General features: G+C 43.6%; 1 protein-coding gene across 7 annotated transcripts in view; it reads right to left on the bottom strand.

Annotated features, from left to right (window-relative positions):
* The window catches only part of arhgap18 (Rho GTPase activating protein 18), a 123,255-nt gene that overhangs the window by 40,048 nt on the left and 62,712 nt on the right, over nucleotides 1-20,495 (bottom strand). The window lies entirely within an intron of this gene.

Here is a 20,495-nt window from a genome sequence, read left to right as displayed (position 1 = left end):
TAGTCTAGCACTCTTTAGCCTCCTCAGAAAGTAGAGGTGTTGGTGAACTTTCTTGACTGTGGAGGATATGTTCTGGGACCATGAGAAGTTTCAAGGCAGTTCAATTATTTAAACCTTATATTGATGCTGCTCTGCGTCACATTGCAAACTGAACTCTGGCTGGTTAGATTTCCCTCAACATGGGAAACCTGGCAGCTAAGACAAAATATGCACACCTGCATCAGAGAGGCAAGTACCTCTGCATTTAACTTTTGATCCATATTTATATGCTTCACCCAATTCATTGCATCAGATGACTACCTCAGCTCCACTAATCTATTTTCATCACCAACCTAACTCCAAGACCCCTCATCTCTGTTAAGATGGCACAGGCGATACACACAACCTTTTGTGATATATTTTTTCTAAACTACTACAGCCGCTATCTGCAGCCTGTAACTTCAGATTGTCGTGTTTTGCACGTTGGGTGTCTGTCCACCTTCTTGGTTGTGTGTGGTTCCATGGTGTTTGTACTTACTGGGAATGCCTGTACGAAAAACAATCTCAGGTAGTATGTGGTGACACAAGACCACGAGACCGTAAGACATAGGAGCAGAATTAGGCCATTCAGACCATGGAGTCTACTCCACCATTTTATCATGGAGGATCCCAGACCCCACTCAACCACATATACAGGTAGTCCCCAGGTTACAAACGTCCGACTTACGGACAACTCGTACTTACAAACAGAGGAAGGAGAATGCCGTCCGCCATTTTAAGTCGTTGCCGTTGACACTGTGTTGAGTCTGTAACATTGTATTTGGCTTAAATTTTTCTTAGCAAGATTCACCCAGACCTCGACACCCCCCCACTGTTCCGGTCGTCTGCTGGCACAATGAGATCAGCACCAGACTCGAGAAAGGAGGTTCCCGAGTTCGAACCAGTGACAGACTGCTCCCGTGCCAGGCTGATGTTAATCCCGTGGCTCCCGTACCATCCGTGCCGGGTTGATTTCAAGCTCGCAACTCGACCTCGTAAAAAAAAAACATTGCCACCTCCAGTTTAAATACCCACGCGGAACATAGTGGAGGATCAAATACCCAAACCCAGCACAGCCCCCACTTGTCCCATTTAACCCGTCTCAGTGCAGTGGAGTTTAGGACCCGGGGAATTCAGTGCGGTGGGCCTCAGGACCCGGCGGAGCTCAGGACCCGCCGCCCACAGTGTTTCTGTTCCGTTGATGGGAAGCGATCGCAATTGAAAATAAAGTGGAAATAATAAAGCGTTTGGATAATAAAGAAAATAATAAAGTGAAACGCCATCGGTCATTGGAAAAGTGTTAGGCTACGGTCGGTCAACGATTGGAACAATTTTAAAGGGTAAAGAACAAAGTGAGAATAATGGAGCATGTGAAAGGCCCTGCCCCAATGAAAGCTACAATTATTACTAAGCAACGCAGTGGCTTAATTATTGGAATACATACATTTCCTAAGTGTTTTATATGGATAGAAAGGTAAAATATGTACTATATACTAAGACAAACGTTTGACTGACGCTAAATAATACCGGATGTACTTGTTCCAACTTACGAACAAATCCGACTTAAAGACAGACTCAGGAACAGAACTCGTTCATAACCCGGGGACTGCCTGTATCTGCCTTCTCACCATATCCTTTGATGCACTGACTGATCAGGAAACCACCAATTTCCGTCTTAAAAATAGGCATGGACTTGGCTTCTACCGCAGTCTGTGGCAGAGCATTCCACAGATTCAACATTCTCTGGCTAAAAAAAACTCATCCTTACCTCTGTTCTAAAGGGTCGCCCCTCAACTTTGAGGCTGTGCCCTCTAGTCTGGATACCCCCACCATAGGAAACATCCTCTCCACATCCACCCTATCTAGTCCTTTCAACATTCAGTAGGTTTCAATGAGATACACCCCTCCCTGCATTCTTCTAAATTCCAGTGAGTACAGGCCCAAAGCTGCCAAACGCTCCTCATAGGTTAACCCCTTCATTTCTGGAATCATCCTCGTGAACCTCCTCTAGACCCTCTCCAATGACAACATATCGTTTCTCAGGTTTGGAGTCCAAAACTGTTGACGATACACCAAGTGTGGCCTGACCAGTGTCTTATAAAGGCTCAGCATTATCTCCTTGAAATAAATGCTAATATTGAATTTGTCTTCTTTACCACAGACTTAAGCTGTAAATTAAACTTCCGGGAGTCTTGCACGAGGACTCCTACGTTCCTCTGCACCTCTGATGTTCGAACATTCTCCCCATTTAGATAACAGTCCACACTATTGTTCCTTTTACCAAAATGCATTACCATTTATTTCCCAACACTGTATTCCATATGGCACTTTTTTGCCCATTCTTCCAATTTGTCTAAGTCCTGCTACAAATGCATTTTTTCCTCAGCATTACCTAACCATAGACTTATCTTCATATCATCCACAAACTCTGCCACAAAGCCATCATTCCATGATCCAAATCACTGACATAGAATATGAAGAGTAGCAGTCCCAGTACTGACCCTGAGGAACACCACTGGTCACTGGCAGCCAACCAGAAAAAGCCCCTTTTATACCCACCAGCTGCTTCCTGCCTGTCGGCCATTCCTCTATCCATGCCAATATCTTTCTTGTAACGCCAAAGGATTTTATCATAAGCAGCCTCATGTGTGGCACATTATCAAAACACCTTCTGAAAATCCAAGTAAATGACATCCACTGCCTCGCCTATTTCCATCCTTTACAGAAACCATGCTGACTTTGACTTAATTTATCATTAGTCTCTAGTACCGCAAAACCTCATCCTTAATAACAGACTCCAACACTTTCACAACCATTGAGGCTAGGTTAAGTGGCCTATAATTTCCTTTCTTTTACCTTCCTCCCTTCTTAAAGAGTGGAGTGACATTTGCAATCTTCCAGTCCTTCAGGACCATGCCAGGATCGAGTGATTCATGAAAGATCATGACCAATGCATCCATCTTCAGCAACCTCTCTCAGGACTCTGTGATGTAGTCCATCTGGTTCAGGTGATTTATCCATCTTCAGACTTTTCAGTTTGCCTGGCACTTTTTCCTTTGTAATAGCAATGGTGCTCAGTCCTGCTCCCTGACACTCACGGACTTCTGGCACACTGCAAGTGTCTTTCACAGTGAAGACTGATGCAAAATACTCATCAAGTTCATCTGCAATTTCTTTGACCCTCATCAGCATAATTTTCCAGTGGTCAAATATCAACTCTCACCTCCCTTTTACATAACTGAAGACACTTTTAGTATTCTGCTTTATATTATTGGCTAGTCTGCCCTCATATTTTATCTTTCTCTTCTTAGAGCTTTTTTAGTTACTTTTTGTTGGATTTTAAGTTTCCCAATCATCCAACTTCCCACTCACTTTTGCTACTATATATACCCTTTCCTTGTCATTTATGCCGTCCTTAACTTCCTTGGTCAGCCACAGTTGCCTATCCCCACCATTTGAGGACTCCTTCCTCCGTGGGACATATCTATCCTGTGCCTTGTGAACTATTCCCAGAAACTTCAGCCATCTCTGCTCTGCCGTCACCCCACCAGTATCCTCCTCCAACCCGCCTGGGCACATTCCTCTCTCATGCCTCTGTTATTCCCTCTATTCCATTATAATACAGATCTCTTGCAATCCGACACCAACCGATTTCCCCAATCTCCTTGCATTTTGAAGTCCCCCGCTATAATTATGTCATTACCCTTATTACATGCACTTTCCAGATCCCCACAATTTGCAATCTCAACCCCACATCTTGGCTACTATGTGGAGGTTTATGTATGATTCGCATAATGGTCTTTCAAAGATTTAACATTCTCTGACCTTATGTCTCCTCTTTCTGAAAATGTAATTCCATCTCTAACCAGCATAGCCACACCACCACCTATACCTTCCTGCCTGTTGTTTCGATACAAAGTATATCCCAACTATGGCCTTCTTTCACCAACGACTCAGTGATGCCCACAATGTCATACTGACCAATCTCTAATTGCACCATGAGTTTGTCTAACTTAATCTGAATGCTATGTGCATTTAAATACAGCAACTTCCATCCTGCCTTCTTGAACCTTTTGAATTTTGCCTCTGGGGTACAATTTAGCTCTATGCTCTGTCTGCACTTGTACCCAATCATTGGCTTGACCTTCCTTACATTCATGTTACACCCATCATCTACCTGTAAACCTGCTGACTCATCCTTAGCTCTATTATACTGGTTCCCAATCCCCTGCCATATTAGTTTAAGCCACTCCCAACAGCTCTAGTAAATCTGCACACAAGAATATTGGTTCCCCTCAGATTCAAGTGCAATTGGTCCCTTTTGTACACGTCCCACCTGCCAAGAAGAGGTTCCAATTATCCAGAAACCTGAATCACTGCCCTCTGCTCCAATTCTTCAGTCACGTATTTATCTGCCACTTCATTCTATTCCTATCCTCACTGTCGCATGGCACGGGCAACAATCCCAAGACTACTACTTTTAAGACCCTGCTTCTCAGCTTCCTTCCTAACTCACTGTATACTTTTTTCAGGACCTCCTCCTTTTTTCTATCCATGTCGTTGATACCAATATGTACCACGACTTCTGGCTGCTCACCCTTCCCTCTCAGGATATTGTGGACACATCCAGAAACATCAGGACTCTATCACTGGGGTGGCGAACTACCATCTGGTGTTTCCTTTTCACATCCACAGGATTGCCCATCTGTCCCCCGACTATAGAGTCCCCTGTTACTACTGCCATCCTCTTCAGTTGCGAGAGGCACGGTCACTGTTGCTTCCCCAGGCAGGTCATCACCACCCACCAGCAGTACTCAAAATGGAGTAGTTATTATTGGGGGGGTGGCCACAGGGGGTGCTCTCCACTATCTGATGTTCTCCCTCCCTCTCACGACAGTCACCCATTTATCCATCTCCTGTAGTCTTGGATGACTACCTCCCTATTCCTCCCGTCTATCACTGCTTCACTTTCCCTAACAAGCCGAAGGTCACCGAGCTGCAGCTCCAGCTCCCTAACACGGTCTCCAGGGAGCTGCATCTCGTGCACCTGGTGAAGATGTGGCCATCAGGGATGCGGGAAGTGTCCTGGAAATCCCACATCCCAGAACAGAACACTAGCCCTATACATACATGTACGTTGATTTTGAACTTTGAGTCAGTCCCCAATCCTGAACTCCCCTGAGATCTTCAGCTTCCTGCTTTCTTTTCTCCTCCTGCTGGTCCTGTCACTGAGCCCACAGCCAACCAAACTGTAAAAGGAACCATGGGTCACCAAGTAATTACTGTTACATCGAGAGTGAGGTCACATGGGTAAATCTGTTTACTTACTTATTCCACAGAGTTCTGGAGTAAATATCCCTGAGAACAGCAAATAGAACTGTCTATAAACTGCTTGCGTCCCTGATGTTTAATATGGTTACTTCATTTTGTTTTAAATAAAACTCAAATGTCTGAGGCCCTCTGTTGGTTGGGGTCAACCATGTTTGTTCCATCCAAGTGGCCTCTGTGTTACCCAAGCCAGGGTAGTACAATATGGAGAGCAAGCTGTTGTCCATGTAGCAGGCTTCCCCTCTCTACGCAGCTCATGAATCCAACAGAATGGCAGAAACTGATACAGTTTGGTACCAGCAGAGTCACCAGTCAGCGTTGAACTTAATGTAGGACTGCCTCTGGGACTCTAGCTCAGGATTTTTCCTCAGGGTTTACTCCGGAACCCTTCCCCATGAGTGAGTATGGCCACAAGTCAGCAGCGGTTTTAGATCAGCTTTCCTTCTCCTAGGTGAGCTGCCAACCATGACCGATGAGCCCCATCTGCCCAAAGCAACAGGTTTTAAGGCACCAGTCTCCCACCTTTGCCCCATCTCCTGTCAGTAGAAATGGTTCTACCTAGATTAGTAGCCAAGCCACAAACAAAAGCCAGGAGCTGGACTTGGTTGTCAGAGGCTATTTGAGATGCATGGCAATTGGAGAATTTAATAGGTAGTGGGAGCTTATCCCCGTTACCACCCCTGGCTAAAAGGTTAACTTGCAGGTTGAGTCGGTGGTGAGAAAGGCAAATGCCACGTTAGCATTCATTTTAAGGGGTCTAGAATACAAGAGCAAGGATGTGATGCTGAGGCCTTATAAGGCACTGGTGAGGCCTCACCTTGAGTATTGTGAACAGTTTTGGGCTCCTCATCTTAGAAAAGATGTGCCGGCATTGGAGAGGGTCCAGAGGAGGTTCACAAGGATGATTCCAGAAATGAAAAGGTTATCATACAAGGAACATACGATGGCTCTGGGTCTGTACTCACTAGAATTCAGAAGGATTGGGGGGGGGGGGGGAAGAAATCACATTGAAACTTTTCGAATGTTGAAAGGCCTAGACAGAGTAGATATGCAAAGGATGTTTCCCATGGTGGGAGAGACTAGGACAAGAGGGCACAGCCTCAGGATAGAAGGGCGCCCTTTTAAAACAGAGATGCAGAGAAATTTCTTTAGCCAAAGGGTGGTGAATTTGTGGAATTTGTTGCCACATCTAGCTGTGGAGGCCAGGTCATTGGGTGTATTTAAGACAGAGATTGATAGGTTCTTGTTTGGACATGTCATCAAAGGTTACGGGGAGAAGGCTGGGAACCGGGGTTGAGGAGGAGAAATAAAAAGGATCAGCCATGATTGAATGGCGGAGAAGACTTGATGGGCTAAATGGCCTAATTCTACTCCTATGTCTTATGGTCTAAAGCAACCTTCAGGAACCAAGGTCAATGTTGATTTGTAGCATACCTGGGCTCTACTCTGTAATTCAAGATGAATCAATTCATGCAGTGCTTGACTGAGATGACATAAATCAATTCTTGTTCTGGAGAACAAAAAAAACTTAATTGTGCATTATGATTACTATCACAAGCTCACAAAATGCAAAATGGAAAGGGGGAAGATAGTCAACTTAGTATGCTAGAGGTGGGAATGGAGTAACTCCGGGTAGGGACAGGGCCGAAGCTTATTCCACTGGAAAAGGGGGTGAAATGCAATGTAGCACATGGGAAGTTTCATCAGTACAGCTGCTGGCAGCCACACAAGAAACTATTCTGTTTGGGAGGTTCAAATTAACAGAAGGCAGGATGCTGGGAACCATATAATTCATCATTGGACAATGTTTGGAATTCCACAAGAAAGCTTGCTTCAAGAAACTAACCTGAACTTCGGAGATATGCCATGTGATAGAAAACAAAGGTTCACAAGATGAGTGCAGTTAACTCAATTTATCCTCACTGTCTTATGAAGATAAGTTCTCAACCTATCCTCTTCAATAGAGTCATCCCTCATTCTCCTTTGTTGCAGAGCGAAAAGCCCTAGCTCACTTAACCCATCCTTAAAAGACAGTGAGGATAGGTTAAGTGCACTAGGGCCTTTCTCTCTGGAACAAAGAAGAATGAGAGGTGACCCTACAGACATGTACAAGGTGATAAAAGACATATATTGAGGCATACTTAAGTTTGTCGATGACACCTCTGTTGTAGGCCAAGTCAAAGATGGTGATGAATCAGCATATAGGACGGAGATTGAAAATCTGGCTGAGAGGTGCCACATTGTCAGCAGGACCAAGCAGATGATTATTGACTTCAGGAAGAGGAAACCAGAGGTCCATGAGCCAATCTTCATCGGGGGATGAGAGGTGGAGAGGACCAACAGCTTTAAATTCCTTGGTGTTACATGTCCTGAGCCCATCACATAAGTGCAATTATGGCGGTACCTCTACTTCCTTAGGAGTTTGGAGAGATTCGGCATGACATCTAAAGCTATGACAAACTTCTATAGATGTGTGATGGAGAGTATATTGACTGGCTGCATCACAGCCTGGTATGGAATCTCCAATGCCCTTGAACAGAAAATCCTACAAAAAATAGTGGATGTGGCCCAGTCCATCAGGGGTAAAGCCCTCTCCACGATAGAGCACACCTATATGGAGCATTGTCACAGGAAAGCAGCATCTATCATCAGGGATCCCCATCCCCCAGGACATGCTCTCTTCTTGATAATGCCACCAGGAAGGTACAGGAGACTCAGTACTCATACCACCAAGTTCAGGAACAGTTATTATTCCTCAATCATCAGGCTCTTGAACCAAAGGGGATAAAACTTAACTCGCCCATCATTGAATGGTTACTATGGGCTCACTTTTAAGGATTATTTTTCTTCTGTTCCTTCCATCCACAGCTTGTTGCCTTTTGCACATCGGTTGTCCGACCTGTTAGTGTGGCCTTTCATTGATTCAATTATGGTTATTAGATTTACTGAGTATGCCCACAAGAAAATGAATCTTCATTTGTACATGGTGACAGGTATGTACTTCGATGAATTTACTTTGAACTTTGAGTGGCAGCCAAAGACTTTTCCTTGGGGTGAAAATGGCTAATATTAGAGGGCATAATTACAAGGTGATTGGGGCAAGTATAGGCAGGATATCAGAGGCACGTTCATTATATAGAGAGTGGTGGGTGCGTGGAATGCTCTGCCGGAGATGGTGGTAGAGGTGGATACATTGGTGGCATTTAAGAAACGCTTAGATTGGCACATGGGGGATAGAAAAATGGAGGGTTATGTAGGAAAGATGGGTTAGATTGATCTTTTGTTGTTGCACAGTCATTAAGTCGAGTCCAACTCTTCGTGACCTCATGGAGCATAGGGTCCACATGGTTTTCATGGCAAGATACAGAAGTAGAATGCCAGGCCTTTCTTCCGCACAGGTACTGCTGCTGTCCAGGTTGCGACCCAGCTGGGTTTGAACTCAGGACCATCTGCCTTGAAGTCCAGAGCTGATGCCACTACACCACCAGCCAGCCAACCAGACTGATCTTAGAGTAGATTAAAAGGTCAGCATAACATTGTGGGCTAAAGGTCCTGTACTGTGCTGCGACATTCTACGTTCCATAAACCCAATGAAATCCCTGGACATGACAGAACAAAACTTTAAGCCAAAGCTGAAGAAACCCCAAGGGCACAAGTGCTGGAAACGTGGCAGGAAACACGAGTTGCTCCTTGCTTTTTGCAAAAATATGAAACAGATGTGAAAAACATATTAAATCAGTATTATTTTCATTTGCTGATTTTTAAAAAATCTTTATCTTTTGTCTTCTTTTGCATGCTAGTTGTCTGTCAGTCTGGTTATATATAGTTTTTTTTATAAAATTCTATTATACATCCTTTTTCCTGCAGATATCTGCAAGAAAATGAATCTCAGGGTAGTTACATGGTAACCTATACACACTTTTGACATTAAATTTACTTTGTACTTTGTATTATTTTGCAAAGACATGGCAGTGGAAAGGAATCAGCCAGACATACTGTAAATGGACAGCTCGAACCATGATGAACTACCTGAAACAAAGTTTTCTCTCGTCAAGTTTTTTTTCCTAGTACATTTAGTTTGGTTGATCAGGAAAGTGTCACACTTAAATCAGGCAACTACCTGAAATTTCAAATGGAAAGAGGTGGCTAATACAAGAAAAGGTGTTGAGGTTCTAACCCTGTAATGGTGGAACTTGCCTCATTCTTAAAGGACAGGTGCAATTAATTCAGGCAACGCACGCAAAATGCTGGTAATTACAATTAATTGTTAGCTTGGCAAAATGATTAAGATTAATTGTTAGCTTGTAGACTAATCAAGTTTGTTTAATTGTCATTCAACCATACACATGAAGACGGTCAAATGAAACAGCGTTCCTCTGGGAACAAGGTGCAAGACCCAATACCAACAACACACCCACTATATATAGCCCAAGTCCTTGAGTGTCGTGGTCTGTAGTTTGATAATATAGCAGTCCTCATCATGTGACTAATGCAGCCACAGACACATGTAATCCTCCACTGAGTGAACACTGGAGAGCAGCACCAATGGAAGGGCAGCAGCAACAGTAGGGGCCAGCTCCCAACCCAGGACAGACTCCTAGCTCTCTCCCACACTAGCTCCAGCATCTTCTTCCCTGGGTATCTGCAACAGATGGCCCCATGGCACGAGAGACAGGTCTATGCAACAACCAAGGCTTCGCAGCTCCCCCACTGCCAGTCGCACCAATTAACCAGTGAACCAGACTTGCAGTATTCTACATTACCAATGTCCAACAGGGACTTGGAATAAGAAAAACATCCAAGACAACCATTTGGACCATCTGTTGGACTATGCACCACCTCCACACACTACCTCTGATGCTTCTACCCCCCCCCCCCCACCCTCAAGTGGCTGTAGCTGACCGCATTACAGTGAGCAATAGTTGAGCTCCACAGACATCAAGCCAGTGGGACAGACCTGCAGAACTCATGTTCTTAATATCCAGCAGCGTCTCATGATCGCACAAAAGACGAACAATTATACCTTTGTTTGGAACCAGAGAGGTCACTGTAACCAAGGGCACCATCTTTCTGGGATCTAATTAACTTTACGACCTCTGTTCAGCAGAAAGATATGGTTGAGCAATTAATGTTATGGGATGTAATGACAACGGTGTATTTAATAGAACACCATCCAGTGGATGTTATATGTGTTAAATGTACAAAGTGCTGTAATATAGGAAAGTTCAATGCCAAGATTGTTTAGTGATAGAACTGGACTGCTTAGAAAGAGAGCATCAAATTATGAAACAGTGCATCTAGTGCAACATGTTCCTCATTAGGCTCCAACAGCTTTAAGGGGAAAATTAGGTGGTCTGAGTCTAGTCAGACAAAATATGCTAGTTACTGTAACAACAACACCACTGCTTGGATTATTCCAATAGTAGCTATATCTAATAAGGATGAAGTACTGGCACTATTTATCTTTCTAACTTATAGTAATTTTTTTTACGTAGTCTCAAAGCAACAAATTTCACAACATATATCAGTGATCAGAAATCAGATCCTGATACGTGTTAGATCCAAAGGAGAAAAACAGCATTATCTAGTGCTGCAGAAAGAAATAGGTATACACCTAGACAGAACCTACAATTAAGTTTAATATAGGTTTTACCATTCATGTTTACAGAATAATAATGTTTAACAGCTTTCCATATCCCTACTTGGAGGTACTATTGAAAGTATTGCTATCTGGATCAACTCCATCCTCAAATTATGTCTTCAGGCCCTAGTAATCTTTGTTGATGATCCCTTGATAATCTTTGTTGTTTTTTCAGAAAAGCTAAACTGGGAGCTGCATCAAGGCAATGGTAAATATTGAGATGCGCTTCTCCAAAGGTGTAGTGAGAATAACTTGGTTTCCCCTTCTAACGAATCTCAACCATGCTTATAATTAGATAGTTTTTCCATTCTGAGCATCTGGATGTTGTTGGTAATCCAGTTATTTGTCCCTGACAAAGTCAAGTCGAAGTGACTTTTATTGTCATTTCGACCATAACTGCTTTGTACAGTACATAGTAAAAATGAGACAACGTTTTTCAGGACCATGGTGTACAAAAAGTACACAGTACAAAAAGGCAGTGATGAACTATGTTCTTGAACCACTGCAGTCTCTGTGGTGATGATACTCCCAGAGTATTGTTGAGCAGGGAGTTCCACGATCTAGGAGCAATGACATAAAGAAAATGGAAAAAGTATTTCCTGGTCAGAATGGTAGGGGCATGGAGGGGAACCCCATGCAGAGCAGACTTGATGGGCCAAATGGCCTATTTCTGTTCCCATGCGTTTGATCTCGTGTCTTTTGGAACCAGAAGGTGGTGGTGTTCAGATGAACCTTTTGCTCGTGCCGTCCTTCATGACAGAGGTCATGGTTTTGAAGTCATTGTCAGAATAGTGAGGGTGAATAGTTGGCAGTATTATTTTGCAAGTGATGTATTCTGAAAGTATTGAGCCCTTGTGATGGACAGAATAAATGCTTAGAGTGGTGGATAGAGTGATAATCAAGTGGCTGCTTTGTCCTAGACAGTGTTGAACATCTTGAGAGTTATTTGTGCTGCAATCATCCAAGTAACTGGAATGTATTTCTATTGCCTTGTAGATGGCGAAAGGAGTTTGAAGTGTCAAGAGCTGAGTTACTTGCTGAAACACTACAACGCTGACGGCAGTATTTGTGTGGCCGGTCCATATGATATTTTGGTCAATAGTCAACACCAGGGTGGGGGGCAGCACAATAGTAAAACCACTGAGTGAATGCATGATTAGATTCTCTCTTTTTAGAGCTGGTTATTGTCTGGCACTTTTATGCCACAGTTTATTACTTGTCACTTATCACACCAGCACAGATGTGGTCTAGATCTTGCCTCGCGCAGGGATAGTCCACTTCATTTACTGAGAATTGCAAATGGAATTGAATACTGTGCAATCAACATTGAAAAATTCCTTTCAATTTAACTCCATGCAGCCAGAAATGAAAAAAAAAACAATGCTATTCAGGTCTTGCTATTAAATTTTGCCAGATTTGAGGGAATCTCTTACTGAATTTTTATTCTAATGCACCACCTGCCTCCCCACCCTTCCTTCACATCATACCACATGCTCTTTGCTTCTCAAGCCAATAACAAGGTTACTGAATTAACTAATTCAGCAAGAACAGAAGCCACAGAGAAGATGCAGCTAACAGTCTCCCTCACCTGTGGAAAAGATCAAAGCTTGGATGCTTAAAACCAGCCTCATGAACAGTCTGCATGCAAGATAAATAATTTCACTTGAAGAAGTAGTGCACTTTCAACATTGGGCTCCAAGAGCAGGTGATTATTTTTTTGTTAAGAATTTTGACATTTCACCTGAAGCATGGGTTGTTTGCAACATCTGAAGCCTCGAGAAGTGGAATTGATTATGCTGCAAATGGATTGCTTTTCTTGTAGGTATTAACATTTAATCACCCCTCTCCACACTTTAGTGACCATGGTTATTAGGATAACAGGTGCCTCGTTAAAGACCAGAATTACTATGGTGCCAAGTCAGGTAATACATAGTAAGACATCACCTTACACCAATTCCATGCTTACCTCCCATTATACCATCAAAATTCAGGACATAAACACACACTACTGATATCCAATTCCATAAACTCAATACTTGCTAAATATCTCCTCAATTAACTACTTCTTATGTGAGCCCAGACAATGGGCACCTGAGGTAGCTTCACAGACAAGACAGTCCTTCATCTGATGCACGTATGGGCAGTTGGCTGAAGGAGCTGCTGAGAGATAACTCAAGCCCAAGGACGTTGAAGCCAAGTGTCGTCACCACTGAATGCTCTTAATCTGTTCTGGCAGCACCACGTCAACTAATGCATGGCTAGCGTAACACATCACTCCATTTTGGATGTTGTCATCGATATAGTTGGATAGGCAGAGAGAAAGTGTAATACTAAGAAATGCATAATGGAATTTTCAAACCACTTTGAGTCACTTTCAATTTTAATCCACTGACTTCAATGACAATAGATTCACAAACACCTACTTTACTCAAAGCTTAGCTCAATATATTGAATTTCAATTTACAAAGCAAAAGCATCAACCGATGAGTAACACCAGAAGAGCTCCACGCCTACGCCCTCATTCTGCTTGGCCACTCATTCTTACTTCTCCACGTGCTACACAATAGCAGGCTGCTGATGTTCTTTTCCATGTGGTACACTCCAGTGAAAACTCCTTTAGCAGAGAACTCCTTGCGAGTGGCGCAGCAGCTCTAACTGATAATGTAATGCTTCACCCGGGTTTAATTCTCACCACTGTTTGCCGGAGTTTGTACGTACACCCAGTAAAAACTACATGGGTTTCCTCACCAATTCCAAAGAATAGGGGTAGCAAGTTGTGGGTAAGCTATGATGGTGCCAGAAGCATGTATCACTTGCTGGCTGCTCCTATCGTATCATCAGATCAGAAATGAAGCATTTTATTGTATGCTTAAAGTGACAAATAAGGCTAATCTCCCCCTCTTTTAAAAATCACACATTCACAGTCCTGGGTGCCACATGCAAGTCTTGATAATGGTGTGCAATTACATATTCATGCCAGCAGGTGGCTCTAAGGAGTATTTGACAGATATTTCTCCCCTTGTTCTCACCAGAGTACATTTTATTTTGAGCTGCTACACTTCCTTATTTTCAATATTTATGTATGCTAAGTGTCTATTTTCATTATTGAAGCCTATCACTGTTTCAGAGACCTGCACTTTTATTGAAAATGGATCTCCTAGTCAGGGCACAAGAGACTGCAGGTAATGGAATCAGGTGCAAAAACAAACTATAAAACAGAAGAGATTCTGCAGATGTTTTTAATGCAGAGGCATGCACACACAAAATGCTGGAAGAACTCAGCAGGTCAGGCAGCATTGTGGAAGCAAAGGAACTGTTGACTTGATGCAGCTTGACCCCAGAGCCCAGTTTGCTTTTCGTCTTCCACATTCCCCAGCACACTCTTCCACTCAATTGCTACCACTGGTACAGGTTTTGCAGCCTCTAATACAGCTCTTAGCTTTGTTTTCCCTGTTGACCAGCACAATAGTGTAGTGGTTAGCACAAAACCTCACTTTACAGGCGGCCAGCGTTCATTTCCTGCCGCTGCCTCTAAGGAGATTGCATGTTCTCCGCATGACCACTCGAGTTTCCTCTGGGTGCTCCGGCTTCCTCCCACAGTTCAAAGATGCACTGGTTGGTAGGTTAATTGGTCATTGTAAACTATCCACGCTTTCTCTCAAAATATAAGTACCAAATTCATGGAATAAACCTCTGTAAATCTAGAACAACAAGGACTTTGACGGTGCCAGACAAACATATTTTTTGAGTAATAAAACTTGTAACTAAAATATCCCAACATAGACAATTCACCTTTCTTTGAAGATAGTGCACAGCAGAACAATAAATATTCCAGTTTCCTGGGATGGCCCAGTGAGGGTGTAAAACTAGGTCCCACCATATTAAATACGCAGATAGGCATTTCCAAGTAGTTGGATTAGCGATGATCAGAGTTTTGACTACTTGACTGTGACATTAAATTTAAACTTAATAACTTTCAGCACCAACCACCAACATACCTAAACTACCAGCAGACTGATTATGCAGAGATTAACGGTCCAAGACATTCTTGGCAGTCTGTAATTCTCTTCTCTTCCAGACCTCTATTAGCTAGGCATTTGTGTGACATTAATGCAGCTTCCTTGGACTCAATCTCTCATCTCTGACAGTCCACTGCACACTTAATTAGTATTCCCTCGTCACTGTTGATACCTCATTCTAAGCTACAACGTCCGCCAACACTGGGATACCACAGACATTGCCCTCACTCCATTTCACCTTAAACAACCCATCAAATTCTGCCTCTTTGTGACAGTTAGTGATATTATAAATAAAGGGGATTAAAAACTCAGGTTGTTGATAAGCCAACTAATTCCAAAACTGGTTTCCAATGCCATCAGATCCACTTGCTTAGGTCTCATCCAAACTTGGAAAACTGCAACATGAGTCACTGAGAAACAGCGGTATAAGTCAAGTCAACCTGAGAGTTGATTTGTCAATGAGTGCCAAATTATGCTGGAGTCTGCCTAAGATGTTTTTACGTTCTCCCCTAGAATACAAAAAAATTCTACCCAACATGAGCTTGACAAAAATAGACCCATACTTTATTGAAATAGCTGTTATGGGTGCTGTTTGATATCTTGTGTGATGTTATTACTTCACTACCTCTTTAGGAAGGAGGTCCAGGTAGTAAATGTTTTCCACTCAGTATAACTTTACACTCAAACAAACAACACCTCTGTAGATATTCCAAAGACAATGAATGATGAAAGATAACTGAAATGGTAGATAAAGAGTTGTTCTGAACAACACGGTGTTTAATCTAATTGGAATAAAACAGGTAATGACATTTAATGATGCAACCGCCTAGGCAGAGCAGACAAAGACACAATCAGGCCAAACACTGTTCCATCACTCTCAAAACTGCCAGAAGGTGACTTTCTAGAAAACAATGTTATTAGTAAAATAATACTACAGAGTCCTGATGAAGGGTCTCGGCCCGAAACATCTACTGTTTACTCTTTTCCGTAGATGCTGCCTGGCCTGCTGAGTTCCTCCAGCATTTTGTGTGTGTTGCTTTGGATTTCCAACATCTGCAGATTTCCTCGTGTTAGAGTTCCTCCACACTTCTTACGGAAATGGATCTAGGCTTATTTACACAAGAATTAATGTATGCACTTTGCAAACACAAGAGATTCTGCAGAGGCTGATAATCCAAAGCAACACACACAAAATTCAAGAGGACCTCAGCAGGTCAGGCAGCATCGATGGAAATGAATAAACAATTTGTGTTTCCGGCCGAAACCCTTCTTCAAGGCTGGCAAGGAAGGGGGAAGATGCCAGAATAAAGAGGTGGGACAAGTGGAATGAGGATAGCAAGAAGGCGATGGGCAAAGCCAAGTGGATAGAAAAGGTAAAGGGCTGAAGACGAAGATAACTGATAGGAGAGAGCATGGACTATAGGAGGAAAGGGAAGGGGGGGGTATCCAGGGGGAGCTAACAGGCAGGTGAGAAGAGGTAAGGGATCAGAGTGGGGAAGGGAATTTTTTTTTTACCAGAAGGAGAAATCGATATTCATGCCATCAAGGTGGAAGCTATCCAGACAGAATACAAACTGTTGCTCCTCCACCCTCAAAGTGCCTTTTCGTAGCACACACAGAGGCCACGGACCAACGTGTCAGAACAGGAACGTGAATCAGAGTTAAAACCTTTGGCCACCAGGAAGATCTGCTTTACAGGTTTGAGGAGGAGTGAGGAACGCTGAGGTCGAGCCGGCTGAGGTTCTCCTTCTTCAAAGAACAGGGTTTCCGTTCCTCCACCATTGATGCTGCCCTCACCCGCATCTCCTCCATTTCCGGAACATCCGCACTCATCCCATCATCCTGCTATCTTAACAGTGATAGCGTTTCTCTTGTCCTTACCTATTACCCCATAAGCATCAGCACACAACACATCACCTTCTGCAGCCTACGCCACCTCCAAAGGGATCCCACCACCCAAACATAACTTTATCTCGCCCCCTCCATTTTCTGCAGGGATAACTCCCCCTGCGAGTCCCCACTAATCCCTGCAAGTGGCCAAAGTACTACTCTCGCCCATTCACCTCCATTCAAGGCCCAAACAGTTCGGATGAAGCAACCTGCAAATCTGCTGGGGTTGTCTACTGTGTCCAGTGCTCCTGATGTGGCCTCCTCTACATTGGTAAAGACAAGATGAGACCACCCTTGGATGGAGGAGCAACACGCTATATTACGCCTGGATAGTCTCCAATCTGATGGCATGAATATAGATGTCTCCTTCCAGTAATAAAAATCTACTCCCTGTCCCTCCCCTCTTCTTCTATTTCCCACTCTGGTCCTTTCTCACTTGCCTATCACCCCCTTCTGGGTCCCCTCCTCCTGCTCTTTCTCCTAAGGTCCAATCTCCTCTATCAGATTCCTTCCTCACCAGCCCTTTACTTACCCCACCCACCTGGCTTCACCTATCGCCTTCCAGCTAGCCTCCCCCCACTTCTTTATTCAGGCATCTACCCCCTTCCCTTCTAGTCCCGAAGAAAGGTTTCGGCTGCAAATGTCGACTGTTTATTCATTTCATAGATGCTGCTTGACCTGCTGAGTTCCTCTAGCTTTTTGTGTGTGTGTGCCCTTGACAACAACGCAGTGTCCTTACTCACTCTCCAAGGGCAGTGCTCAGGCAGGGTCAGATTACACAAGGATGTTCTGCTGGGCAAAGACTCAACCAGAGGCCAATTACTAAATTACCTTGTAGCACAATTTCTACACCAGAAACAACCAAGGATGAAATGAATTTTTTGCAATACTGTATTCTTACATTCAATTGTATAAAATAATGGAGGTTGTTTTCTCTTTGGAAGAGCAGCATTCTCATTGCTAAACACCTCAACATTATGCTGGTTGGTCACATGTTGGCCAAGGGGGTAGCTTCACACTTCTAATGACCACACGTCCAATTGTTGATCCAGGCACTGCGGGACTCATCTTTAGACAACCCAAATCTCTTTTGCCATCAGAATCACATCATCAATCAGAATTGAGCTAAAATCAGTGATGACTATCTGCACATTGGCTGCAGAGCGCTTCGGGATGCCCTGAGGTTGTGAAGGGTGCCATGTTAATACATATTACCCTCGTTGACTTACTGGGAGCATTGTTCCTTTTGTAAGTTCAGTTTTCAGTGCATTTCAGACCCCACTTGGAGGACTGTGTTCAGTTCTGGTCACCTCACTACAGGAAGGTGTGGAAACTATAGAAAGGGTGCAGAGGAGATTTACAAGGATGTTGCCTGGATTGGGGAGCATGCCTTATGAGAATAGGCTGAGTGAACTCGGCCTTTTCTCCTTGGAGCGACGGAAGATGAGAAGTGGACTGATAGATGTGTATACGATGATGAGAGGCACTGATTGCATGGACAGCCAGAGACTCTCCCAGGGCTGAAATGGCTACCACAAGGGGACATAGTTTTAAGGTGCTTGGAAGTAGGTACAGAGGGGATGTCACAGAGGGTGGTGAATGTGTGGACTGCACTGCCGTGGGTGATAGAAGCAGATACAATAAGGTCTTTTAAGAGACTCTTAGAAAAAAGAGAACTATGCAGTAGGGTAGTTCTGGGCAGTTTCCAGAATAGGTGATATGGTTAGCACAACATTGTGGGCTGAAGGGCCTGTAATGTGCTATAGATTTCTACGTTCTATTACAGTGTTCAGCCAGAGAATCAACAACTGATCCCCAACTTACTTTCACACAAAGTGATTCACAGTACTGCAGGATTACTTTTTTAAAAAATCAAAGTCTTTCAATGCCCACCTGCTTTCAGCAGACAGCATCGGTCTCTCAGTTAGCCAGCTATAAACTCCGTGGCCACTGTTAGGTACGCCTGCTTGTTAATACAAATCTATAATCATCCAGTCAAGTGGCAGCAACTCAATGCATAAACGCCAGCAAAGCACGGTCAAGAGGTTCAATTGTTGTTCAGACAAACATCAGAATGGGGAAGAAATGTGATCTAAGTGACTTTGACTGCGGAATGATTGTTGAGGGCTCGAAGATCTCAGAAACTGCTGAACTCCTGAGAGTTTCATGCACAACAGCCTCGAGTTTACAGATAAATTGTTTACACAAAAAACAAAATCTTGTGAGCGGCATTTCTGTGCTGAAAATGCCTTGTTAATGATAGAGGTCAGAGGAGAACGGCCAGGCTGGTTCAAGCTAATAGGAAGGTGACAGCAGAATAGCCCACACATAACCACAGTGGTGTTTGGTCGAGCATCGCTGAACCCACAGCACAATCGAGGTGGATGGGCTACAGCAGCAGAAGACCACAGACATACATCCAGGTACAGGAGGTATCGAATGAGGTGGCTCCTGCGTGTATGCCATGAAATTACATAGAACAATATAGTACCACACAGGAATAGGGTCTTCGGCCCTCCGTGTCTGTGTTAAGCACGATGCCAAATTAAACTAAATCTCTTCTGCCTGCAAATGAGCCATATCCTTCCATTCCCTGCACATTCATCTTCCTATCTAAAAGCTTCTTGAATACCATTATTGTGTCTGTTTCCACTACTACCACTGGCAGAGTTTTCTAGGCATCTAACAATCTATGCCTAAAGTACAACTTGCCCCACACATCCCCTTTAAACTTCCTACCTCTCACGTTAAATCTATGGCCTTCAGTATTCAATATTTCAACCCTGCTAAGTTGATTCCAGCTGAGTTTCCCCATCTATACCGACATTAACAACCTCTCCTTATAGCTCATATGCTGTGATCCAGAGAGCTTCCCAGTAAACCTCTTCGAACCCTCTCTAAAGCCTCCACGTGCTCCTGCACCTAATAATGTGGTCACTGAGTATTTGTGTGATGAAGGCATGGACTGCACTGTTTCCAAATGGGCACTTGGTTTTTGAATTTCCCACATTACTGGCTCAAGCTCCAAGGGTAATGGCCCATGGTACCTAATAACATGATGCAGTACATGATACAGCAATCGTGCTTCCTGTTCTCTCTGAACTATGCCTTGCTTCTTTTCTAGGGTCCTAAACAGGCACTGTACTGTACTGAAATGTACAACCGGATGAAACTCTGCACACTCCCACACTTTGCCATGTCTTTGAACTATGGTTGGGCTTCAATTTGCCTCACATAACTAATATCACCTGAATAGCTTCTATGCCATAAATCAACATCGCAGTGACTTTCAGTTACAGGCCGCAGGGCAGACCCCTTCCCAAACACAGTCTACAACAAATGGCACGTCTACAAGCAACACACACACAAAATGCCGGAGGAACTCAGCAGGCCAGGTTGCATCTATGGAAAAAAAGTACATGCTCCCTCAAAGCTGAAATGAGCAAAACGAAGACAAATTGAGTTTCGAGATTCCCGGAGTCTGATATCACAGCCTTTCTGAGTATACACCAGATGATGTCATGCTCACTCTCTTCCTTTTCATCTGACCACTACTTGGTGACTGTCGCTAAACCTGACGGATTAGTTATACAGAGGCA

The sequence above is a fragment of the Hemitrygon akajei genome, chromosome 9 (genome assembly GCF_048418815.1).
Source record: "Hemitrygon akajei chromosome 9, sHemAka1.3, whole genome shotgun sequence".
In the NCBI taxonomy this organism is placed as follows: domain Eukaryota; kingdom Metazoa; phylum Chordata; class Chondrichthyes; order Myliobatiformes; family Dasyatidae; genus Hemitrygon; species Hemitrygon akajei.
The sequence above is the reverse complement of the archived record's forward strand: the minus strand, read 5'-3'. Positions and strand labels throughout refer to the sequence as shown.